This window comes from Oryctolagus cuniculus, chromosome 1 (genome assembly GCF_964237555.1).
Source record: "Oryctolagus cuniculus chromosome 1, mOryCun1.1, whole genome shotgun sequence".
Classification (NCBI taxonomy): domain Eukaryota; kingdom Metazoa; phylum Chordata; class Mammalia; order Lagomorpha; family Leporidae; genus Oryctolagus; species Oryctolagus cuniculus.
Window position 1 is genome coordinate 25055043 of NC_091432.1, and position 22548 is coordinate 25077590.

Sequence of the window (22548 nt, forward strand, 5' to 3'; positions counted from 1 at the left end):
TTTTGATTTGCCCATCTCCTGGAAATTCTAGCAACTATTCTGTACATACTTGCAAACCATCTTATTGAGAATGGATTCATCATTACATGACATTTGAAACTCAGTGTTAAAAATGGCATCATGGATCACAGCATGCTTCTTTCATTTAGATGTTCTTTGGAAACTTCAAAGGAAATAAATCATCAGTCTTTCCTAAAACTGAAAATTACAGTGTCATTGGTTCAAGATATATATAGGCATTATCCACAAGCATTATATCTACCTGTTCTATTTGTGACCTTTCACAGTAAGAAAAGTACAGTGAGACTTCAATGTATTGACATGCTGTGGAAATCAGTGAAGTATTTTTTCCTTAACTAGAGATTGATCAAGGAAAGACAAGTTAAACTCTTAGAAATTAGAAATCTTCTTTCTTAACCTTGTGTGTTCCCAACTGATTTAGATCTATCTTGGTAATTTATGGTTCTTCATTCCAATAAGAAATCTCATTATAAAATATATGAGGGGGGAGGTGATTGTAGCCTTAAGAAAGCTATTTTAAGGATTGGCAATGTGGCACAGAGGGTGAAGCTGTCACTTGGGATGCCTATATCCCATAAGCAGGTGTTTGGGATCAACTCCCACTTCTGCTTCCAATCTAGCTCCCTGCTAATGCAACTGAAATGTAATGAATGCATGAGCAGATGCATACTTGTGTTCTTGTCAACCACGTGGTGGACTTTAATGGAGTGCCTGGTTCCTGTTTTGGCCTGGCCCCTCCTTGGCTGTTATATGCATTTTGGAAGTTAACTGTTAGATGGAATACTCTATTTCTGCCTCTCTGCCCCCATCTATTTCTGTCACTTTGCCTTTGAAATAAACAAATAAAATTTTTTAAAGATTTATTTATTTATTATTTATTTGAAAGTCAAAGCTACAGAGAGAGAGAGAGAGAGAGAGAGAGAGAGTGGGAGAGAGGTCTTCCATTTGCTGGTATACTCTCCAGATGGCTGCAATGGGCAAGGCTAGGCCAGGCTGAATTCAGGAACCAGGAACTTCATCCTGATCTCTCACATGAGTGGCAAGAACCCAAACACTTGGAACATCTTCCACTGCTTTTCCCGGGCCATTAACAGTGAGCTGGATGGGTAGTAGAGCAGCCTGTACACATATGGGATGCTGGCGTTGCAGGCGGCAGCTTTACCCACTATATCACAAAATTGGTCCCTAAACCACTTTTTGTTTAAGGTTTTTTTGAAAAATGTTCTTGAATTTGTTTTTGGGAAATAAACCTTCATATTTTGTCATCTTATTATAGAGCTTGAATGAGAATGGGAAAAAAGTTATCCTAGTTTTCCTTAATGATAGTGATATTAATAGCACTTAATCCTATTAAACATTTGACAATTTTTTTAAAAAAAGTTAATTTTACACATTTGAGCTTATTTGATATATTCAACAATTTAGTGTCAGAAGCTATTAAATATCAACCAAGATATATTAATCACTTACACATACAGTGAGCCAAGCATTGGGAATATCAAATTAGAATAGAAAGCCCTTAGCATTCAGGAACTTGCAATTCTTGAGGAGAACAGAGAATTACACAAACAGCTATAGCTCAGTTGGTTGAGTGCTATAAGAAGGATTTTCACAGATGTTATAGATGAAGCAAAGGAATAGCATCTTATCACTGAATCCTCAAGTAAGAAAGTACCAGAGTATATACAGAGGTAAAGGTGAGTAAAAAAGGTGAGAGAATGAGAGGAGTAACACATTTCATACTTCCTAAAAGTTAGACATTGATCAAGGCACTTTACTTGGGAAACATTTTTTAACCCAAATAATTATTCAATTAAATCAATGTTTTCATAGTCTTCAGAAAAAAAAAAAAATCCTGAGGCCCATGTGGCATAATTAAATTGGCTGAGTTCCTGACATGATCCGTGTGTGTACAAATATTTTCAGGCAGCAATGTGTACCATGCTCTCAAAAAGGCATGGAAGTGAAGACTGACAGGCAATTATGAGGATATTTTAAAAATTGCTATAATAAGTGTGAAGACATTTGGAGGCCTGATCTAATATATTTGCAGTAAAAACAGAGAAGGAAATGGTCATCAGACTCTTAGCATGGCTGAAAAGTTGGTTAGGTAAGCTATGCAATGTAAAGGAGGGATAACTGTCATAAAAGATTCCCAAGCTTCTGACACATGCAAATTATGTGTTATTCACTGAGGATAAGAGTACAAGGAAAGAGTAGAATTTAGGTGGGGCTAGGATAATATACAGGACCAGAATCTAGAGCTCCCCAGTAAAATACTAAAGATTATCTCATTAAATCAAGCAGCCTTTCATCAGCTATTAAATTTAACAAGGTGAGTAGTTTGGATATATTATATTTATCAGGGTCAATGAAGTCCAAGAATACATGAATTCAAAAGAAAATTACTCTCAGTTTTCTTTACATATAGAATTTTGTTTTTCTTTCATTACTATGAACAAAGGGAATTGAGGAAAGGGATATTTCAGATAGCTGGCACCTTGATTTCCTTTCAGTTGGATACATGTTGTGTCAGTTTTCTTCCTAATGGAGACATATTGGCAGAAGTTCTCTGAATGTGGTAAAGGCATGATCATATTGGCTGTTCTAGTTCTTGATCCTCATATATTACACTCAACAATTTGTCTTATAACAGAGATGGCTGTCATGTTAGTTTCAGATTAGGCTGTTACAGACAAGACTTGGGGAAAATAAATTCTACTCTATAAGCTTATGTATTGTAGTCCATCAAAAATTGCTTGCCTTTACCTTTTAGATATCTATCATGAAGGGACTAAAAGTATTCTACTCAATGTGGAAAGCCATTTGAAGATCTTTACAATCAACCCTGGATGTAATATATTTTGTGATGAATTTAACAAAAAAATGTTAGACTGGTTGAATATGCTTCTAAACTTTAAAGTCATTTGAAAGTTGTTTTCTAAGCCTTGAAATCTCTCAGGTATTTGCATTTAAATAACTCTCTAAAGCTTACTTACCTGGAAATTTTCCATCAGTAGATTTCTTTTTTTTTTTTTTAAGGGAAAGGGTTTATTGGGGGAAACCCGACAGACAGGAGGGAAGGGATGAAGAAGGAAAAGAGGGAGGAGAGCATAAGAGAGAGATCAAGAGACACAGAGAGAGAGAGAGATAGAGAAAGCCATGTGTTCAGAAACAGGTCCTCTTAAACCTTTGCAGGAGCGGGTAGGGAAATAGCAGCAGTGACTCCCAATAGAGTGGGGGTGGAGCTGAAATCGGTGGTTGGGCCATGGGGTCACCTGGCTTCCAGCCATGGCAGTGGGGGCTAGAGCCTAGGATAATGTCTGGGGTATAGATCGCCCCATAGATAAGACTGCACCATTTTACTAACATTCCCCTCCCCCTTTTGTTTTTTATAAAGCAGGAGTTGTATGGGATTACATTAGCCCCAAAAGTCTAGGAGGGGTAGAGGACATGATCTATCTTTAGTGCTACTTCTTGCTGACATGGGGCAACCAGGTACTCTCTGTTAGCATGGGGCAATGTCTCAAGCAACTATCTCTTGGGTGGGGAGCCAAGTATATCCCTGTAGCAGCATTTAGTTGATTGCCTGGTTGGTGAAGGCCTTGGTTAATTCCATTATTACCTCCTGAAAACACTTAAACAGACACAGTAGTATAAAAGGGTGAGAATAGCAACCAATGTTCCTAGTAATAGCATTAACCAAGTAATGAGAGGATTTCATAGAGGAGAGGAAATGAGGGGGGTTTCTGGACCCTTGTGAAGACTGTTTGATGGAAGTGGTTTAAAGCTGACCTCAACAAAGACTTAGAGAAAGGCCATTCATCTTTTGCAGGTAGAGGGGTTTTTCTGTAAAGAAAATCTGAACAATCATACAACATTAAGTGGGTGGGGGAGGGAAGACCATCAATACACACACAGGTTGGAGTAGAGCCATTGATGTATGAGTAGAGGCTATGATTACAAAGGAATGAGGCCTCAAGTGGTCTAGACAGAGTCTAGAACAAAAGGCAGAGTCATTATTATAGGACCTAAGAAAGGTGCTATCTAAGTTACGAATAAGTTCTCTGATTGAGAGGCAAATAGAAACCCACAGAAGGGGCCTGATAATAATCTGGTGGGCTTTAAGGCCTTGCCAGTTATAAGGCCCAGACTTGTCTACCTCTTCACATGGGGTACATCATAAGGGAGGTGTGAACCTCCTTGGGGAAGGCACCCTGTTGACTTCCATTACCTAGCTGGCCTGGGAGGAGAGCTGGCCAGGTAAATGCAGGTGGCATCTCTAACAGGAAATTTACAGTTCTGCCTGCAATGCCACTGACCCTACTTGGCCACTCCCTCAGCAGCAGTGGTTACTTTGGAAGCTGGGCCAAGTGAAGAGCTTTTCAGCTTAGAGCCTGCAAGGTCTGTGGCTCTGACCTGGGCGCCCTGCGATTCCAGGGCAGTTCCATCTCTCGTGATTCCAACTCTTGACAGGCAGATTTGCCAGGACTCTTCATAAGTTGACCTCTGCTGAAGCCCTGGCTTTCCACATTGAAAGCCACTGCCGTGGACTAACCTGTTGGTTCTCTTTGTGGGCAGATCACTCCATCAGCAGATATTATCCATATTACCCTATCCTGTCCATGACTATGGTGAGCATAATATAGTATCTTTTCTTTTTTTTTTAAAGGTTTAGTTTATTTATTTCAAAGGCAGAGTTACAGAGAGAGGTAGAGACAGAGAAAGAGGTCTTTCATCCACTGGTTCACTCCCCAGATGACTACAATGGGCAGAGCAGAGCTGATCCGAAGACAGGTGCCAGAATCTTCTCCTGGGTCTCCCATATGGGTGTAGGGGCCCAACGACTTGGGCCATCTTCTACTGCTTTCTTAGGCCATAGCAGAGAGCTAGATCAGAAATGGAACAGCTGGGACTCGAACCAGTGCCCAGATGGGATGCTGGTGCTGCAGGCTGGGGCTTTTACCCGCTGCCAGCTCCTGTGTAGTATCCTTTTCATTAATACATGTATTATAAATGAATTGGAGTCTGAAGTCAACTGCTACTATTCTGAGCACTTGCCTTGAATGCAGCTTAACACATTCCTCTCTAATTATTATTATTATTAATAATAATAATAATATTTCTCATAGATTAGTTGCTAAAGAGCCTATATGTTGTGAATCTGTGACCTGGTATCAGCTGGTTTTGGTTTTCACATTTGCCCATGTACAATATTTGCCGTGATTTCTGCTCTCTGATCTCAGAGGAGAGCCTGAGAGCAGCATCTAGACAATCTGGTGGTATACAAATGCAGAATGATTGTCTTGCTCTTACTTTTACATCCTGTAGCCTTGGTTGGTCTGGAACTAAGGACCTTCCATTTGCATTCCAAAAGGAGCAGAAGGTATTCAGTAAGTGTAAAGCTTTTAAAGGAACAGCAAGTTTAACTTTGGTTCCTTTGAGCTTTACTTAGTATTTTGCCAGATGGGCCCAAATTTCTCATCTAGTCCAAGTGGGTGACTCCTGTTCTCTTTGTAGTAGGAGGTAAAAAATGGAGATCTTGGTTTTCATTTTCACTGCTATTCAGTGTGTAATAGTTTTACTGTTTTTATAGAAAGCAGCATATGTTCTATTAAGGAAGATAGGTATATAATTATTAGGTTCACTGCTGGGAAGAAAAAAAAATGTAGGTCATTTCTCTATTAGAACACAAATAATCAAATAGTACTGATAAAAGTGTTGCTTTTATCACAAGGTCCTTTTCTTGATGTTTATCTGACAACCAGTTGGACTAGAGTTAAAGAGGAAGGTCCAGGTCAACCAGTACACTGTGCTGATGGCATTCCCACTGAAGTTGACATAAGGATATCAACAGGAGTCGGTTTTAATGAGATAGACACTCCTTGGGAAGGACATGGGCCACAAATTATCAGCTCTTGGAAAAGGAGGCAAAAGGGAAATCACAAGGAGATAAAAGAAGTATGGATGACAGAAGAAGGTGGTCTCCCATGGAGAGCAATCAAGGCTCTTCTAGAAAAGCATCTGAGAACTGCAAGGACAGGAAACATCCCAACAGAGAATCGGAACTGAGTATCTCTCAGAAGTGGTTTGATAAATAGGGTCTGAAAGGAAGGAGTTGTACTAAGGATTTTAAATTTTGTTAGGAGGTGACCTGAACAGTTAAGTCATACCCTGGAATGTTTTTCTGACCATTCAAGTTGGCCAATCTCAACTCTATGAAATGATAGACTCTGGGAATTTGAGCAAGTTGTTAAGTTTTATGAATGTTTCAATTCATATCTTGTATTTCAAAAGGTTTGCAGCATTATCTCTGTCTCTCTTTTTCACTTTCTCACTCCTTCTTTTGTGTCTAGGATCTATAAATTTCTTCTATATTTTCTGTTTCTTTTCCAGCTTCATTTGTTCACTTGTTTCCTCTATAAACCCAAGCAATTTGCAGAGAACAGTCTTCACATCTGTGTTGCAAACAAATAGGTAATGAAAAACTTTTCTTTCCCTTTGGATTCTTAATTTTTGATTATTCTAATGTAGGCAATTATACTTTCCCATTATCCACAGAAGCTGCTTTTATGATTAAAGTGAAAATTAAATTGTGTGCTGGGATGTTTTTCGCTGGAGTCTTATTCCATGTACAGTCTCAGTATATTTGCAGTTGAAGTCTTTTTCTATATAGTATCACTTGTATATCTTTGTGGCTTAGATTATAGAGCTAAGTATTTCCCCCCTAATTTTATATTTGAGATCAGCAATTACAGGCTTCCAATTGAATGCTCTGGAATCATCTGTGTGTTTTTTTTTTTTTTTTAAATGTATATATTTACTTGAGAGAGATAAGGAGAAAGAGAGGAAGAGACAGGCAGAGAGACAGAGAGGGAGAGAGAGAAAAAACTCCTATTCTCTGATTTATTGCCTAATTGCTCAAGAAGTCCAGGGTTGGACTAAAACTGAAGCCATAGACTGAGAACTCAATCCATGTATTCCATATGGGTGGCAGTGACTAAGTTTTGGAGGCATAACAGCTGAATCACAGAGTCTGCATAAGCAAAAATCTGAAGTCAGGAGTTAGAGGCAGGTTTAACCCAGAACTTCAATTTGGGATGATAGCCTCTTAACCAGGATGTATACTGTAAAGCCAAACTTTTGCCCTGGGTATAGCTTTCTAAAAGTACCAACAAAGCTACACTTTGACTGAACTGAAATAAATGGTTATACTATAAGCTAAGGTTCTTTGCTAAAGCATTACTCATCAAATATCATCATCACTATTTCATTGATATTATTATTAATAATTCCATTGCTATTATTTACTGAGCACATACCATCTACTGGTGTATTCACATGGTATAACTACCTCCATGCTGGGAATTAGAAGACTAATAGTCGAGTTTAATGAGAGGCCCAAGTCACATAGTTAGTAAAAGTTACTAGAATAGGATGAAAACCTGGTCATAAAAGCCTGATTTAAAAACACATGCACTTTGCACTATAATCTACTGTTACAAATTAAGATTAACAATAGAAGGAAGCATCTCCTCTTTTTTTTTAAAGATTTATTTATTTATTTGAGAGTTGGAGTTACAGAGAGAGAGAAAGAGGGAGAGACAGAGAGAGGTCTTCCATCTGCTGGTTCGCTCCCCAAATGGTCGCAATGGCCAGAGCTGGGCCGATTTGAATCCAGGAGCCAGGAGCTTCCTCCAGGTCTCCTATGTGGCTGCAGGAACCCAGCATTTGGGCCATCCTCTACTGCTTTCCCAAGCCATTAGTGGGGAGCTGAATCACAAGTGGTGCAGCCAAGACTCAAACTGGCACCCATATGGGATGCAGGCGCTGCAGGCGGAGGCTTAACCTACTACACCAAGGCGCTGGCCCCAGCATTGCCTTTTCCACTACATTTGACATTTATTGAATATAACAGTCTTTGGGATGTTGTAGCATAAGCTAACAAAAATTACAAACATGTTAAACTAAACTAGGCAGTACCTACAATGCAATACTTATAATGCAAGAACAGTTGGAAGCATGATAAGTGAAATAATAAAGGAAAGATACAGGAAGATTAAGATTAAGGTAATTTTCACTAATAATGATTGCTGTATTCTGAAAAGGCCATCACATTTTCAATGAGTTCTATGTATCTGATCTTCTTAAAATTCCAGTGAATTAGGTATTTTCCTCCCCTCCTCACAAACAAGGACATTGAAATCCAAGAGTGATAAGGATTCTGCCTAGAGTAGATTGAAGTATTGAATTTATTCAAGTATTGAATAAAAATGTATGTATTAATAGTTTTGTTGAATTTGTAATATTAATATACTAATAAAATTAACATAGTTATAATTAAGTGGTTTAATGTAATCAGATTGAGATCTGATCAACATAACTAGTTCATGTAATCTTTCCTGATATGAAGGAAATAAAGCAAGGAATTATAATAATGCATAGAGAGGGGAACATGGGATGTGAAGATGGCTGGGTGATTCAGAGAGTGGAGTTGGAGAAGAGCTCTTTTAGAAGGTCACATTTGCACATTTGTGGGAAGAACAGAGACATGAAATAATACTCATAAGAACATTTCTGATGAAGGACAAAGACGAAATACTTGGAGGAAAGAGAGTGTCATGTGCAAGGAACAAAAAAAAATCCAGGATTTCTAGAACACACGACAAAGTTAGAGAGGCAAAGGTCTGATTATGCAGGGTTTTGCAGACCGAAAAATTTATATTTTAAGTGAAATAGGAAAACACTAGAAGATTTAAAGAAAGAAAATATTATTATCCTCTATAAATTTTTGCTTTTGTTTTTTTTTACATCAGAAGAATTGAGCAGTAAATATGGATACAGGAATATCATTTAGGAGTTCATGGTAGTAACCCAAATCAACCAAGATGGTAGCTTGGGCTATGGTGATTCCAATGGAATTGAAAAGAGTTGATGGATATATTTTGGAGAAAGAACCAAAAAAAATTGTGCTTAGTGACTAGTTGTAAGGGTGAGGGAAATGGAAGAGTGAATAATTACTTATAAGGGTTTTGTGTAAGCCCTAGGGAGAAATTGGTGCCTTTTCCTGAGACGAAGAAGTCATGTGATTGTTAAGGAACATCTGTTTTTTCATACAATTTGTTGAACTCTTTACTTAGTATAGAGTTAATCTTCTGTGTATAAAGTTAATTAAAAATAGTTCTTAGTAAAAAATAAGGCTGGGAATAGGAGAGGGAAGGGGAAAAGGGGTGGGAGAGTGAATGGGAAGGCAGGTACAGTGGGAATAATCACTCTGTTCCTGAAATTGTATTTATGAAATGCATGAAGTTTGTATTCCTTATATAAAAGATTTCTTTGGAAAAAAAAAGTCATGAGAATCTAAAGTTTGTAAAAATGGTAGATGAGTTACCAAGAATTTCATTCAAGTTATACAATCATCTCTGTTAATATGGAGGACACACTGAAGACGCATAGTGGATGTCTGACGTCATGGGTAGTGTCAAACTCTCTCTATATTATGGATTCTTCTATATATGCATACCAATGATAAAGTTGTATGTATAAATTAGATCCAGTACAAGAATAATTGGCAGTAAAATACAACAATAATAATAGAGTATGAACAAACAGAACAGTAATAATGATGTAATATGATAAAAGTTAATGTGATTGTGATATCTTTCTTTTGAGAAAGTCAAGATAAATACTAGTGTCAGATGTAGCTGACTGCAAGTAACTAATATCACAGAAAACAAAGGGACACAAATGGACCATTGTGTTCAATTTAAAAGGCTTCTTAGATACCTAATGCAAAATATTAGTAAATGAATGACTCTAACTTCAAGAGAAAGAGATCATAGCTGAAGATAGGTAGTTGTGATCATTATCACATAGATAATATTTTAAACCACAGGCCAAAATGAGGCATTCGTGAACAAAAGTATAAATACAGAACTGATAAGGAACCAGAGTCATTAATTATTTAGAAATTCATTTTTTATTTGAAAAGTAGAATGACAAAGAGAGTGAGAGAGAGTTTTCAATCTGCTGGTTCACTCTCCAAATGGCAGCAACAGCTGGGACTGGGCCATGCCAAAGTCAGGAAACAAGAACTCCATCCTGGTCTCCACATGGGTTGCAATTGCCCAAATATTTGGACCATGTGCCATTTCCTTCTCTGTCGGGGACCACGCAGCATGTGACCTCTTAGTTGAGAGACAGGGCTGGACAGGCCAGACCTGATAGTACTGATAACGCAATCTTGTGTGACCTTGTGCCTTAAGGCCTTGTAACCTCTCCCCTACTTGCATTAGCATTGCAGCTACAAGATAAGCCCCTCCTCCTTCCCCCTCCCGATACCCTGCCTCGATGATATATAAGTGTGTTGTTGAAAAATAAAGTCGCAGCTTGATCGGCACCTGTCTTGCTGCCATCCTTGTGTCTCCTGTCCCTTTCATTTCTCCTTCTAGGTGCTCGGCCCCAGTTGCTGTCCCGCGAGACGGGACACTTCTCAAGCATATCAGTGGGAAGCTGGATTCAAAGTGAACCAAACTGGGGCCAGCACTGTGGCTCACTTGGTTAATCCTCTGCCCGCAGCACCGGCATCCCATATGGGCGCCGGGTTCTAGTCCCAGTTGCTCCTCTTCCAGTCCAGCTCTCTGCTGTGGCCCAGGAAGGCACCCACATGGGAGACCAAGAAGAAGCACCTGGCTCCTGGCTTCGGATAGGCGCAACACGCCAGCAGTAAGGGCCATTTGGGGAGTGAACCAACGGAAGGAAGACCTTTCTTTCTATCTCTCTCTCACTGTCTAACTCTGCCTGTCTAATAAAAAAAAAAAAAAAAGTGAACCGAACTGGCTCACTGATATGGGTTCCTGCATTGCAAGCAGCTGCTGAAAAGTCTGTTCTATAATGCTGCACTGCCCCCCACGACCGCCCCCCTCAATTATTGAAGTGCTTCCACATGTATAGATCAAGTAGAGAAGGAGATAACAAATGAGACTAAGATATTGCTGTTGAAAAGATGGGAGATGGGAGATCCGCAGTGACAAGAGACAAGTCAAGAGAAGAAATTATTTCCGCAAGAAGGAAGTATTCACCTCTGTCAATGAGTGCTGGAAGGTCAATAAAGATAGGGGCAGGTAAATGAAGGCTGGATTTATCCACACAAAGACCACTGGTAACTTGGACAGCAATTTGATTTTAGTGGACTAGTTGAAATGAAAATCAACGCAGAGTGTGATAGGGAACAAATAGGAAGTGAGGAAATAGAAGTAATGTCTAGAGAAAGTTTCCAAAGTGGTTGGCTGTGAAAGGAAATAAATAAATGAACCAGTAGCTAGAAAGGATACAGGTGAATTAGGAAGTTTTCTACATCTTCATTTTGAGATTTAAGATTTCACACAATTACTTTTTTTTACATTTTAATCACTTACATTATTAAGAATCATATATATTTGGAAAAATACAGGAAAAATGAGTTCTTCCCATTTTAAGAATATGAATAAGATGAACTAGCATGAAAAAAATTTATGGTAGCCATCATTTACTGAGGGTCTACACTTTGCAAACCATGATGCCAAGATCTGCAATATGGAAATTAATTCATTCATTTATTCAAAATATGATGTTTAGTAAGCTTCTATCATGCATCAGTAATTATGCTAGGTAGTGGAGTTTCAACAGTGTTACGGAGAAAGAAATTACTCCTTTCCTTATGGGAGTGGTATGCCAATGGAAAGATAAATAAACAGAGTAAACCAATAAATAAATATAATATATACTTACAGGAAAAATAACTATAATGAAAAGTGGAATGGGCAATAGGCAGCACTTGGGGGTAGAGAGACAATTTTTTTTTAAGAAATACAGATGAGAAATTCACAGCAAAAAAAAAAAAGTACCATCTGAACAAAAAAAAAAAAAAGAGGAAACAATATTGAGAAATGAAAATAACTGAATCAAGAATAGGTCCAGACCTCCCCCCTCTACAACAGAACCCAACTACAAGTCCAAAGACCAACAAGTAGCATCTTCCCAGGCCAATTGTAGAAAGCATTTCAAGGAGAGGAGAGAGAAATTGTTTCAGAGTTTCAGATGTTTCTGGTAGGCTGTCTTTTAGAGGCCATTTTTAATTTTAACAAGAGCAGTTCAGTAGAATGGTGAGGTGATAGCCTGGTAGGAATGACTGCGATACAGGAAAGAAGGCAGCGGTTAGGTGGAGATAAAAAATGCAGAAATCTCTCTTGAGGAGTTTGGCTATCAAGTGCAGTAGTGACATGAGATGGTTGCTGAAGAGCCCTGTGGTCATGAGGGAGATTTTTAAGGCAAGAATCCTAAGCTTGGACATTGATGGGTGATATCCACCAGAGATAGGAGGATCCATCAGCAGGAGAGAGTGAGAATCACTGAAGCAAAGTCCTGAAGCAGTGAGAGTACCTGGGATGTGATTTAACAAAAAATTGGAAAAAGCATCTAAGGCCAAAGTTCAATAACAGCCTTATGAAGAAATGCAATGTCGGATTCAGGCGCTTGTGACTATGTGGGGGGAGCACAAGAAACCTCTTTATGGCTGATTCTCTCTCTCTCTTTTTTTTTAAGAAAAAGACAAAGCAAGAGGAAGCAAGTTGTCAGGTGGGAGGCTGGAGAAGGAGATTTTTGGAAATTCATTGAGAAGACACAACATGAACCAGTTACATAAAAAGTCACAAAGGAAGGGCTATTGAGACAGTGGGTCAAGCCGCCACTTGCAGCACTGGCATGCCGTGTCAGAGCATCATTGAGAGATTCGGTGCTGAGCTTTCTGATCCACCTCTGGCCTGGCTGTTGAGGACATCTGGGTAGTGAATGAGCAGATGAAAGACTGTTTTACTCTCTATCCCTCCCTTTCTATCACTCTGCCTCTCAAATAAATAAAATAAATCTTAGGGGAAAATGTGCAAGGGTTGGAAATATGAGATTGGCAAAAAGCACTGGATCTTCCTTGTAGTTGGGGATCATTCATTTCAAGCGAGGCAACTCAGAGGGGTCCCATGAATTTTCCACCTGTAATCAGTCCTATGTGAGAGAGGGCAAGGGAGAGAGAGTATCCTTTCCTTCGTAAAACATCAGAGGAGAGAGAGAATGTTAGATGATAAAACAAAGATAAAGACTATGTGCAATTGAATTACTTCAGATGCTACTGAAGGTCAGAGTTGAGAGCAAGAACTGTGACTGACTTGAGTAATTGAGAAGACTATACATATAAAGAAGTGTGAAAATATTAAGTATGGAAAAGGAACATATATGTGCAGAGGAGCTAATTGGTTTATCATTATCTCATAATTCTTACTGCCATCAAAATTTTCAAATTCAAGAGAGAAAATAGAATCTTAAAATATTCTGATTATAGTAGTAATATTGGCATAATATACATATATAATGAAATTACAGGGGCTGACACTGTGGTACAGAGGCTTACAGCTCTGGCCTGAAGCGCCAGCATCCCATATGGATACCGGTTCTTGTCCCAGCTGCTCCTCTTTCAATTCAGCTCTCCGCTATGGCCTGGGAAAGCAGTAGAAGATGGCCCAAGTCCTTGGGTCCCTGCACCCACATGGGAATCCCAGAAGAAGCTCCTGGCTCCTGGCTTCGGATCGGCACAGCTCCGGCCATTGTGGCCATCTGGGGAGTGAACCAGCAAATGGAAGACCTCTTTCTCTGTCTCTACCTCTCTCTGTAACTCTGCCTTTCAAATAAATAATAAAAAAAAATTATAATGTAAACTATTAGTTATTAGATAGTATATTATACTATACAATATAATTCACAAAATACTTCATAATTCTAACTTTTATAATTTATGAGCATTGTGATTGATTTTCATTACTTATTATCTGTCATTCTGACAAATAAATTTCCATAGTAGTTATTACTATTCTTCCAATTTTACAGATAAGGAAGTAAAACAAAAGTTATTACGTCACTTGCTTGAGATTCTAGAATCGGTAATTAACAGAAATAGGATTCAAATTCAGAGGTGCCTGTGTTCCTTCAAATAACCAACAACATTGCTCCCAGGCATAGAGCTGGCAACTGCTTACATCCTTGCAGGATCATGAGCAAATATTTTCATCAGTGCCTTTGAATGTGCAGTGTCTTTGTATATGCATCTAGCAATATGATGATATTAAAAGGTCCAATGTAATTAGAGTATCATTTTCTCTTCTTTGCTATATGCTGGTTCTCTAAAGTCAAGAACTTTTGAAAAATCATTCATTTATTTATTTTATCTATTTGAAAAGGAGAGAGACAGAAAGACACAGAGATCGCCCATCCTCTGCTTTACAGTCCATTTGACTACAAGAGCCCAGGGTTGGGCCAGGCCGAGGCAAGGAAATCAATCAATGTCTCCCATGTAGAGATCTGAATATGCAATTACTGTGAACATCTGATGCTGTTTCTGAAAACCAGAGATCCAAAAGGAACATGACGTCTGAGGCAAGACCTGCAGTGCTTATAAGTCTGATCATATTTAGTACTTCAGAAGACAGATCTGTTTGTGCTTCTGAACAGATTTTAATTGTGTCACAGGAGTGGATGACACAATCTTCAAGGCATCTGACTCCTTAGAGAAAACTTGGATATAAATAACTTAGTTGTTCCTTACACAACAAGGTCAATGTTGGAGTAATCTCACTGAGTCAATCCCATCAACACTTATGTTTACAGTTTGTGTCCCTCAGATAGACATGTGATTACAATGCTTAGGGTGATGATAAAAAGAATGAGGTGAGAGCCATTCCTTGAAGTCTGTCACTGGACAGGCAGCACCAGCAGGGTACAGTGTGAGAATGAAACATTCTGTTCTCTTCTGAACTTGTTGAAATGTATCTCTGATGGACTATGAAATTGCCTCCCATATTATTGACAACTTGTCAGTTTATTAGAGAAATCTGCGTGAGGGTAAATAATAGGAGTTGAACCAAGTTGGCAGGGGATGTCCAGAAAGTTAAATATTTTGCAAACAACGACATTCAATTTTCTTAAAAGTGGAGAGGAAAAAAATCAAAAGAAAGTGTCCACTGGGGTCACTAAAAATTTAATGTAAATGTAGCTGTCATTGGTGAATTCAAGGAAAACATAGAACAGTTTTTCGAATACTATCCAACTCAAAAAACAAAGGTATGTATAAGCTCTCTCTTCTTGATTTTGAAGAATGTAGATTACTCAATGAATCTTTTAATCTAAGATAGCTGCACTCTGTCTCCTAGAACACAACTAGAATATGCATTTTCCCCATATCTATATCATGTTATCTTTTTGAAAAATATAATGTAATGGATGCTTAGAGAAGGTATAGTAAGCACATGTATCAGTTTCTGGGAGTCAAATGAAGTAAAACATTCTAAGCCAAAATGCATATAGGTATATGACTTAAAAATGTATAATTGCTATTTTGCCAGGTTTATCCAAGAATGGATGCAACAATGTTTGTGTTCTTACCTATTTTTCCAGAACTCTATATCTGTTCCATTAAAATACAAATGATATTTCTCTTCTTCTGGGAAAGGAATAGGTCTTTGTGACTACTTCTTGGTACATGTAGATTATAACGGAGGTGGTGTAGTGTGAGTTCTGAGACTAAGTCATAAGCAATGATAGAGCTTCTGCATGCCTCCCCTCATAGCATGTGCCATGGAAACCCTGAGCTTACATGCAGGAAGACTGCTTTTCATGCTAGAGAGACCAGTGAGAAAAATGACAGAGTTAGAGCTAGAGATAGAGATGGAACTGGACATGACATGGACAGAGAGATGGAAACGTGGATGGAGACAGGAACAAGGAATTTAACTGTTCTGCCTACCTGCTTTTGATTCTTCCCATCCCAGATTAGAAACGTATGAGCAAATAATCCCTTATGTGATTCTAGTTTCAGTCTTCAAATTGCCTGGGCTGACACCAAGCAGAACAAAACAAGTTCTCTTCAAAAAAAAAAAAAAATAAATGTTTTCTTTTTTAAATCCACTACGTGTAGGGATGTTTTGTTTCACAGCATGAAATAATAAGTATAGTAATAAACTACTAATCTGTTATAAAAATAAAGAGAAATGTAACATGCATCTAGAAATTATCCTCATTATAACTATTGAAGCTGGATGGGCATAGGGGCCTTTTAGACTAATTTTTGTTATTTTGTAGAACACTGAACTCTCCAGCAGTTTTGTCATCATATTAATGTAGCAATGAAGAACAACAGGAGACTTACTGCTTCTTAGGGCGGCTTTTATTCCTGTTTAACATCATGAGACTCCATTCCTTTTTTGAAATACCCACCTTTAAGTGAACAATGAATCCGATAATCTCATGAACCCCACACATTTCACATCCTTGAAGTAATTTACTAGTAGCATCACTGAAACTGAAACTTAATATGAAATATTTCCTGATAATTAGAATCATGACAGCAATATATATAGTCTTTTTGTATTTGCATGAGAAAGTAAAGAACAAGACTCCTTAGTGTCAACTGAAAGCTCAGTTGTTTTCATCTTCATGTTCCTAAAGCTAGGTTTTAGTGAATCTGTGATTCCTTGTTTCATGTGTGGATATGCCTATCACTAGAATGTTTACATAGTCTCAGAATTGCATAAAATACTATTGCTTAATTTATTTTTATTTAGCAGAAGCCAAAGAAACAGAAACATCTAGATAAGCTGCTTAAGCAATAAATGGATAACTTAATGGAAATTCCAGAGTGTGATATATTTTAATGTGAATAATTGATCCAATAGCTTAAATGGTATGACCAGACAAGGATTCTCTCCCCCTCTTTCTACTTCTGAGCTTCAATCTGTGGATTTGTTTATTCTCAGCCAATTTTCCCCCTAACTGTCCCAAGATGGCAACCAGGGGCACTTACATGTGCATTATTCCTCATCATTCCCCCTTCCCAAGCATTGAATGAAAGTCCTTGTTTATGTGGATTAAGTTAAATGATATATATATGTCATTGAATGAATATTGGAGGATTGTAATGGAATTAAGGATTAGTTTAGGCTCAAGCCCCATTCTTGTTTATGAAGAGAGGGAAGTACTCACTGTAGCCCCATTCAATTAGAATATTATTATTGTACAACACTGAGTTGTCAAAGTCATAAAAATGATGTCATCTTTTTAAAAAAGATTTATTTATTTGCTTGAGAGGCAGAGTTACAGACAGAGAGAAGAGAGACAGAGAGAGAGGTCCTCCATCCACTGGTTCACTTCAGATGGGCTGATCTGAAGTCAGGAGACAGGAGCATCCTCCAGATCCCCCAGTGGGTGCAGGAGCCCAAGCACTTGGTTTCCATCAGCAGGGAGTTGAATTGGAAGAGGAGCAGCTGGATCAGAAGAGGAGCAGACACAAGTTGAACTGGCATCCATATGGGATGCCGGCTCAACAGGCAGATGCCCAACCTACTATGCCACAGCACTGACCCGGAGGAAGAAATCTTGTCATTCACAACAATGTGGATGGAAATGGAAGTCAGTATGTGTTAAGTGAAATAAGCCAACCATAGCAAAATAAGCATCACATGATCACACTCATATGGGAGGGTCTAAAGCAGGCAATGTCTTATAAGCTGAAAATGCAATGGGAGCCACCTGAGGTTAGAGAGGAAGTGGGGAAAGAATATTGGAGAGAAGTGGGTAATGAGTTATATCTAGATAGGAATAAAATATTCTAAGTTTCTGTTTCACTGTAGGGTGACTACAGATAATTTTAATTAACCTTGTAATTCTCTGCTGAGAAAAACCTAAAAGATACGATTTTGAATGTTGTCACCATAGAAAGTATGATTGGCCATTTCTATATTACTGTACACACACACAAACACACACATATCACATAGAACCCCGTAAATATGGAAAAAAGTTTGTACATTAGGGTTTTTTAATCCATGAAAGACAAAACAAAACTACAATAACAATGAGTTTGATCTTGGGTGATCAAACCTAGAAAAATCCACTGCAAAAAATCCATTTAGGACCTAGTAGTTTTCAAAGTTTAGAAAAGCTAGAATTATCTAGTGAATTAATTCTTCCTTTTTATGGAACACTTCAAGTATTTCTTTTGACCTATGTGATATAGTGCTCATTATTTATAGAAGTGTTCACTGCAGAAGAGTTTTGCACTTTTATAGCTTTTAAAGAGAGAAAAGCTATAATTCTGAGTTATCTGGAATATCCCCTGTGTTGTCTCTTGTAAAATCTTTGGATGAAGTAAAATAATAACTTGTAGAAGATTGAGAATCAAGTGTCTTATGATTTATCCAGCTGCAAATTAGGCTAGTACAATTGGGTAATGAGAATAATAATAATAATACATGCTTAGGGTATTATAATACACAGTGGTAGAGTAAAGGGAGAATTTCCCTCTGCTTCCTTGGGCTGCAGAGAATGCTTATTAGTCAAGTGACTGATGTGCTACTTTGACTTGTATTATTAAACATATGAAGAAAAAGGGTGGTTATGAAACTACTTCAATTAGACAGTGCACATCCCAGGGAAGTGAGGAGCTCAAAGAATATTTGGGTCACTGGAAAAGCTAAATTTCTTGGAAGTATATTTTTAAACCAAAGCTTTAGAAGTATTCTTATCCTACTGAAATATTTCTTATTCTACTGAATATGTTTGCATTTTAACTCAGAGTAAGGATGAGTTCCATGTATAGATGCAATCATCATATTTATAATCAACTGGAATCTATGAGAGGGTTGGTATTTTTAGTAAAATTAGGAAAAAAGGACCTTAGCAAAGGAGAAATAGAAATAAATCCATATAACAGCTAAAATAACAATTTTATTAAAATCTGTATTATGCATATTATGAATAACCATTGACAATACATAATTATTTCAAAGATAAGTATTTAGCAATAGGGGAAGCATTTCATTGCACTTAGTTATAAAAGGTGTTGTATTTAGCATTATAAAACCATAGCTGATTAAGCCAGTGTATCTTTATCTGGCTAGTTATTTGCTTTGTGTTAGGGGAAAGAATGTCATGTATGGATCAAGACTGTGGGTTTTTAAAATCTGTTGCTCCCATACACAAAATGATGTGATGTGGGGACACATTACTTAGCTTCCATTTCCTTATATATAAAATAAGAAAAATAACGACAGTCATCTTTTAGAATTGTTGAAGCTTTGAAAGTATTGAAATAGTAATAGCTTTTTAGCAGTGCTTGCCACATAGTAAATATCAAATAAATAAGAAATAACTAATTAGCAGATGTTGAGGTTGATTCTTTCTGAGAGGAGAAGCACAGAGCGGGCAAGAGGCGCGGAGTAACAGCACAGACACCAGGAGTCAGGTGAAAGCAGGCTAGAGGCGAGCAGCTTGCAGACTCGTTTATTTCAGTAGGTACAGCAGCTTATATAGCCAAGGCAGCCAATCTGGTCAAGGGGCAGTTTATGCTGTAACTGATCACTTCTTGTTGCCAGGCAGGCTCCTTTGCCAGGTGGGTTCTGAAACCATTTCCTAAGTAACACTATCATTTGCCAGCAGCCATCTTGGCATGGCCTTCTTATTCCACCACATTTCCCCCTTTTCATTTATTTTTGAGCAACAGGAGGCATGATCCTTGGCCATACCATTGTTGACACTGTTTCCATGTGGTTTCCTCATGTGGCTGTGCCTGTCTTAGGTTGTCCCCCAGGGATCTTACCCATTGTTGACTAACTAGCCCTCAAAATGAGAGACCACAAGAGTGCTTGCTCAGATGGGGGTAGGAATGAGGAACAATGGTAATCAGGAATGGAGTGACCCCACACAGGCTATTGGCTGTTCGAATGGCTGACTGAAGCTAGTAAGGTATAAAGCAGTAATGGATGTAGCTGTGGGCAGGTCCTCAGGGTAGGATGATAGGGCAGCAGCTTTTCAATTGGTGGCAGGTGCATCTGCTAACAAGGTGGGCTCTCAGTCTTGTTCAGCTGATTCTGGTTGAATGTCAGTAGCAGGCTTGATGTTTCTGGCTGGTACCCAAATGGGCTGTCCTGCATTCTTTGGAAAGACACAAGCATATCTTGGTCTTGGCCCCAGGTTAGCCCTTGTGGTCCCTTCCATTCTCCTATCAGGGGGTCTTTCCACCTAACCACAGGGGCCAGAGTCTGAGATGGAAGGGATCCCCAATGTTTCTAAGCTGGGCTGACCCCTTGGGAATCAAAAGAAAATTGATAGTGAAAAGGACCTCAGTCAAAGCAAGCTGTGGCATATGATTGTTTTTCTGTCTTTGTAAGAGATCTTTAATCATCCTCTGAGTTCTTTCAAAGACTGCTTGTCCCTGTGGGTTGTATGGGATACCTGTGACAGACTGTATGTTCCAGGACCTCAGGAAGGAATTAAATTCCTGTGATGTATACTCTGGTCCATTATCTGTCTTTATGGTCCAGGGGACACCAAGGACCAGCATGGCTGACTTAACCACCTTTATCACATTACTAGCCTTTTCTCCGGTTTGAGCTGCTGCAAATACAGCCTTTGAATAAGTGTCTACCACCACATGGACAAACTTAAGTTTACCAAAGGAGTTAATATGGGTGATGTCCACTTGCCAGAGCTTATTAGGAACAAGGCCTCGTGGGTTCGCTCCTGCTTGTTGCAGTGGACCTAATGGGGTGAGGGGGGGCACAATTCTTGCAAGAGCACACTAGGTGTTTGCATTGGCTCATTGTTAGCTCCAGGAAAAGCAATTTTATGTTGCTTGCTGACATATGAAATTTTTGGTGTAGAATACAGGCTTGTTCTAGGTGTCCGATGGAAGCCATGTTGCAGGAGATAAGATGATCAACCTTTTCATTGCCTTGGAAAATAAAGCCAGGTAACCCAGTATGTGATCTTACGTGTGAGATATACCATGGGTGTTTTCTGTTCTTAGCTCTTTAAGTGTTGTGAACATCTGGTCAATTGGCTTATTGGTCGAGTTAGAGACTGCAAAAGGGATCATCTTTGCTACCTGTACTGCGTATTTGCTGTCCGAAAATATATTTACTGGCCCATCCTGGCTAAGGAGTAGAACCTTGATTATTGCCCTTATTTCTCCCAAATGTACTGATCCCCCATGGGGTTCTACATGGATCTTATCTTTTCCTGTTGAGGATTTGATCACTACTCCAGTGACTTGTTGTCGTCCAAAAACGCACATGGTGCCTTGGTTATAGGTTGATTAGTGGAGAAAGCATGTTTTGGATAGTCTATTTCTAAGGTTTGTAACCTCTGGAGTAGCCTGTCCGGTGGCAGGTGATTGTCAACCTGTCATGAGAAATTTATCATTAAAGTTTGAAAGAGCGTGCTATTCTACATCAATGTGGACAGTTCTAATTGTGATAGGGGTAGGACCACTATGTCTGGCTCCATGTTAAATATCCTATTGGCATAATATCTTAAGTCCCGTCATAAGGATGGCATCTACTATGTTAACTATTTTATGACACTTGCTCCAGGCTATGTGTGCCCAAAAAGGTGTTCCGTGTTGTTGCCAAATAACTCCTAAGGGGGCCTTGAGGGTAGATATGTTATGGCAAATAGAGGCACCTGAAGTTCATTAAGTGAGTATTTATGCTCAACTTTTAGGTTTGAGCCCATTGGAGATATATGGGAGGAGATTTGAAAACCCAGGAATTGAAAGGGAGGAAAATATTGTACCTTTTCTGTACAAACCCAGGAACTGTAAATTTCTTACTGTCCCACTTAGACAGGCCTTCAGGGTTACCGCATTCTTGTGAGCAAGTAAGGTATCATCCACATAATGTACGACCAAGCACTGATCATTAAGTGTGCTGGTCGCATGAGAAACAAGTAGTTTGGCTAGTTAAGCATTCCTGGGTTGAAAACTACTTTCCTCTGAATTCAGAATTTTAGGGAAAGTGGTCCATTTCTACCTCACATTCTAGTATTTTAATAAATCTCACTACCAGTGTAATGCTAAATCCTTTTCATATTCCCTTTCCTTCTTTCAAAGTCTTTAAGAGTCAATCTCTTTTCCTCCAAAAATTTGAGCTTCACAAGGATGTTTTTGGGTGTGAGTTTTCCTTCCTTTAACCTCTCTGAGTGTCCTTTAATTTTAGAGAATAAATGTGCTTCATTTCTGAGAATTTACAGTAAGTAATCACTTGGATCCTTTCCTTTTTCCTTGTTTATTCCTCACACTTTCTTTTTGGATATTTACATTGCAGGATGGATCTTTAATTTCTGTTTTTAACTAATTTTCTCAGCTTTCTCAATTCGCACTCTATTCTGAAATTTTTATTGAATTTTGTTATACCACCTTCAATGCCTATAAGGGACTTAGAAAGTAACTGGCATACAATACATGTCACAGAAATGATGGCTTTTTCCCTTCCTTTTATTTATTTATTTTTTTGCCTCCTCCTCTTCTTCCCATTCCTTTTTCTTTATTAATACTATTTCTCAAGCATTAAGTCTAAGTTAGGAGTTTTGACTAAGTACTCTATTTTCAGTTGTCTTCATATCCAGTAAATGTGAAACTCTCAGTTCAGGAACATAGTAAATAATTTATAA

At 38.5% G+C, this 22548-nt stretch overlaps 1 protein-coding gene across 8 annotated transcripts in view; it reads left to right on the forward strand.

Moving 5' to 3' along the window:
* The window catches only part of LRRC4C (leucine rich repeat containing 4C), a 1373254-nt gene that overhangs the window by 664043 nt on the left and 686663 nt on the right, over window positions 1-22548 (forward strand). For 2 of the 8 annotated variants that reach the window (XM_051826012.2, XM_051826006.2), the window contains exon 3: window positions 6418-6498. The exons of the other annotated variants lie outside the window; for them this stretch is intronic. The gene's annotated coding sequence lies outside the window, so the exon portion shown is untranslated. The remainder of the gene's footprint in view (window positions 1-6417; window positions 6499-22548) is intronic. 8 annotated transcript variants of the gene reach the window in all.